General features: G+C 37.1%; 1 long non-coding RNA gene across 1 annotated transcript; it reads left to right on the plus strand.

Annotated features, from left to right (window-relative positions):
- The first annotated feature begins 902 nt into the window (after window positions 1–902).
- LOC104967971 (uncharacterized) lies at window positions 903–2,790 on the plus strand. The gene is made up of 2 exons (XR_800773.1): window positions 903–977; window positions 2,378–2,790. It is a non-coding gene; the product is annotated as an uncharacterized lncRNA (long non-coding RNA).
- Window positions 2,791–4,881: the final 2,091 nt, after the last annotated feature.

Here is a 4,881-nt window from a genome sequence, read left to right on the forward strand (position 1 = left end):
AAAAGTGTTTGAATGCGTACATTAACAGGTTTATGATATCACTGCCCCGTCTAAGACACGAGTGGATCTGACTTTAATTACATTTGTCTTGAGTTTTCGTCAACTTAATGTGTTGCTTAAAATAATACTTCTGCATACAGTATGTGACACTGTGAGTGTTGCACGGCCAGATACGGCTCAGCTGACTCAGATAAGGAAATATATGATACATGATGATGTGATATGCCGCGGACTGTACTTAATGTTACTCTGATCCGGTTACTTATGTTGTGGCAGATATTTAATTAAGCTTTCTTAACGCTAATGTTATAATAGTCAGATTGCTCTGAAGATGGGAGGTGATATTCTATTAATGTTCACGTTCACATAGTCGGGGATTTTTGCCGGCCTTCTTTCCTGCAAAGGCAGCTTTTCTGTATTTCCTTTCTCCTGTAATATGACTTGATCGCTTTAAACTCCGCACACTGAGCTCTGATTGATCAGCAGGCAGTGCTTTCACTGAGTTGATCTCTTAGCCTGCAACCTAACCTGCTCCGGGGCAGGTTAGCCGCTCAACATAAGTTACCATGGAGATCTAGCCTGCTAAAAAGAGAACTAGCTTTGTAGGACTGGAAACCCCGAGTTTTCCCTGAAGTTAGCCAGCTAAGCGAAAATCCTGCTTCGTAGTATACCCCCCTGAATGCAGTGGCTAAGTAATATACACAGAGAGCACATGGGACAAATGTTCTCTGTTAAAAATTGAACGCAAAAGTGTTGGTACAATTTTTAATATACATTTCCTTCTACGAGTGCATTGTGAATAAGGGCTCTTGTTTTCAATGTTAAAGTGCATTAATAATATTGTGTCCCAAAATAATCAGTAATGGTGAACTCAAATGCTTCCCGTCATGTTTTGTTTGTTTCAGGTGCAGATCCGCAGTGCTGATGAGCCGATGACCACCTTTGTGTTGTGTAACAGCTGCGGCAACCGATGGAAGGTAGTGACACACAAAATAATGATTTAAGATTTATAAAATAGTGGGTACATTCTTAAAGCTAAAACATACAGCAAATATAATTGAAACCATGCCAGCGAAGCAGCGAATGCTTAGAATAAAGTACACAGGTGCTCCATATAATTTACACATGTCCACACATGAAATATTTGTAAATATGCATCCAACCTCACACAACAAACAAGAACCCATAAGAATCTTAAAAAAACCTTTTCAAAAGGCTATGGTATTAAAAATACAACAATTTACCTAAGTCAATCTTTTTAAAAGGAATGTATAATGGTCGCTTTTCAAATAAATTATCAAACATATTAGTCCTTATACATTATGTGAACTTCTTCATCAAAGTAAAACACTTGTAAAGGATATTTCTGAAATGATTTACAGGAGGAGGCAGGTCAATTTAAGTGCTTTTACTAAATAACAATATTGCAGCTCATCTGTAACTGTAATAAAAGTTAAATTGACCTGAGTGTCAGTATGACTCTCACCACAAGATGGCAGCAGAGACCAGACTCTTCATGTTATCCTCCTCTTCCTCTCCACTCACCTTCATGAGTGCTGCCGCCCTTTACATATTGTATATCCGCCTGATTCTCTCTTTCACCTGTTTCCCTTCTTTTCTCACTTCTTCATATCTTTTTATTTATTTCAATGTTCCTTCTTTCTCCCTTTTTCTCAGATTTCTCCTTGTCCTCCCTCCCCCCCTTGTTTACATCTCATACCTCCCCCCTGTCCTTTCCCCCCTCCTCCTCCCTCCTCTCTTTTTCTTCTCCTTTTCTCTCAACAGTTACTCCCTCCTCTCTCTCCAGTACTTTTTCAGGCCCCTCCCTCATTTAGCTCCTGGCTGTAGGTCAAGGTGAAGCCACACATTGGAGCAACTTGGATTGTGGGAAGTGTTTCCGTTTCAGCATTTTGAGAATCTGAAACATGTCGGTAGGCTCTGACATTATTATCAGTTTAATAAAGCTATCTTTGATAAACTGATAAATAAACACCTCTCTAACCTCAGGAATCATTTCAAGCAAGCATTGAAGTTACAAAATACTGAAAACGTTCAGTATTTTTGCAGGAAATTCCGAGAAAATGACACACAGATCTGACTTTGTTAACTTTGTGTTAAGTTTAATGTTGGCACAATATAATATATAATTGCTGTTGCAGGCTTCTTTTTATTTATTATGACTCAGAATTGTTTCTGATATGGATGGATTTTAACTACATAAAACAACAATTTTATTTGAGTTTGAAGCTAACCCTAACCCACGATTCAATTTACCAGAGTTATTTTACTTAATCTACTTTGTTTTTACTCAAATGTTACACATTTAAATGTTTTTTCTGTAAGAATCTTAACCACAATCTTCCTTTCTGTCTTCCAGTTTTGTTGAAGAGGACGTGCGTGTGTGTGTTTGCGTGTGTTTGTGTGTGTGTGTGTGTGCGTGCCTGTGTATATTCTATCATGAAGCAAAATGACTAAAAATGAATTGAATTTGGATTCAAAAATATGAATTTCTTTTTTTGTTTTATTTTGTATAATTTATTTTGTATATATATATAAAAGGTGAATGCTGTAATATATTTAGATATATTTAAAAACAAATATGAAGGCCCATGTTGTGTATATGGTTTAGTTTGTATTGTATGCAGCACTTATAAAGAGTTTATTTCTTATTCTAGATGAAGCTTTAAACCAGAATGAAATCACATTTAGGATTTGTGGAAACAGCTTGTTGTGCTGACATAATATGTTACCCTTAACATTTCTATTAAAGTTGCTCTTTATTTAAGACCACATGGCTGCAGTGTCTTCTTTTATTTCTGGCTTGATTTAGCTTTATTGGTTCCTGCTTGGTTTAAAAAAAGGTAGCCATATATATCTTAAATAGTATTTCGTAGTCTTTTAGAGTGCATGTCCTGGTCATATTTTCTTCACATTTGTGGATAAGGGATATTTATTTATTATAATTTAACATTGGTTAAATCAATTGGCATAACATATTTAGATCCAGATGAAGATTGTTCCATTATTAATAGATAAAGCATGTATCAATTTTCAAGCATTCATATTTTGAGTTTTGTTGAGAAATAGAAAATGTGCATTTAACCCATCCTGCTAAGAAGCATACACAGCTTTTATACAGCGCCTAGGGAGCAGAGTGGGGTCATGGTGCCTTGCTCATCGGCACCTCAGTTAGGGGAATTGAACTGGCAATCAGCCAAGTCCCTATTGTATGAACAAATGCCACACAACCATTTTGGGTTATTACTGAAATGACATCCACATTGCTGCCAAAGGGTTTCAGTTTTACTTTGACTCAACAACAACTACATGACTTATAACGCAACAGCCAGAATCCCTGTTACAACTGTAACCCACCAGTGAGGTCACAGTGTACTGACACACCCTTGAGTTCACTTCTGCATCACTGGAGCAGGATAAACCACTCAATGTCCAAAAACATGTAACCTTTAAAGCATCTTAACTTTATCAAAACATGAATCTCACATAATACTGGTTAAAATTAGGTTCCAAAGTCCACTGATGTTCAGATGTTCTAGATTTTTAAAGCCACATTAGACCACACTATGTTTAACCCTCCTGTTGTCTTTGGGTCAAATCTGACCGATTTACTACTTTCTTCAATCATAACTTTTTTGTTTTACATTCGATTGCATTAAGGCTTTATGATATCCTTCACAGTAGACATTTGAACATATAAAATTGTTAATCACCACTTTCATTGAATTTTGGATGATTTAGTCAACTTTGTAACACCCATGGTGTTCCCGGTCAAAAATGACCGCCATAAAGAAAAGGAATTAGTAACCATCCGGATCAGATAAAACACACACACACACACACATACACACACACAGACACACACACAATTTGACACATTCCCCGCTCTTATGTGCCCATTCCCCCACATGGATCACACCTGGCACACGTAATACATGTTCAGTGTCTATTCTTTGTATATTTACTGCAGTTGTTCATGTATACCAGTAGTCTGATGCAATATTTACAGTTTGAAAGGGTGTTAAATGAAATTTGGTGATGATTGATGGTTTTTGTGTTAATGTAATAGCGGTTAAAACAGGACCGGTCAAATTTGACCGCGAACACCAAAGTAAGGGGGGGGNGAAACGAAGACAATAGGAGGGTTGATAAGTGACATTTTCTGATGACACTCATTTTAATAACAAATAATATATAATTTGAAATATTTGAGCACTATCAGTTTGATGTTGATAACAAACGTTAAACATTAAAGTCCTTCCACTTAAATACTGCTGATACAATTCCTTCTCATGACCAGTGAGGCCTTTATTCTTTATCAGTTCATTTAACTGAACCACATGTGCAAGTAACACAAAAACACATAAATCCCAACTGACTCAAGTGTAAACCAGAGATGTCGAGTCCGTTTTCCAAATGGCGCTGGAGGTGCGAGCGTGTTGACAGAGGTGATGAAAAGTGTTGAGAAAGCAGAGCGGAGAAAGCTGCTGTTGTGTTTGTTGTGGAAACACTGCTGAGCTCTTTCCATACAAGAGCATGGGAGAGAGAGGGAGGAAGGTGGAGAGACAGCCAGGTTAGGTGTCTTCTTTCTGGATGGAAAACAGACCGAATTCATGAAGTCCAAACAGAACACAGAGCAGAAATAGTTACTCAGTGGAAAGCAAAACAGGTTACAAACTGACCATGTAATTCTCTCTCATTTGTGATTTTGACCATTACAGCATGGTCAGGTCAAGGAAAACATATATGAAAGACAATGTTGCGATTACTTTCACCGCCCATTTGGAAATGATTTAATATTAGATCCAAGTAATAACTGTCTGACTTTGTACTGTATAAAAAGCCTCCTTATGATGTAAGATC

Source organism: Notothenia coriiceps, unplaced genomic scaffold, assembly GCF_000735185.1.
Source record: "Notothenia coriiceps isolate Sejong01 unplaced genomic scaffold, NC01 NC01_scaffold00038074, whole genome shotgun sequence".
NCBI lineage: Eukaryota > Metazoa > Chordata > Actinopteri > Perciformes > Nototheniidae > Notothenia > Notothenia coriiceps.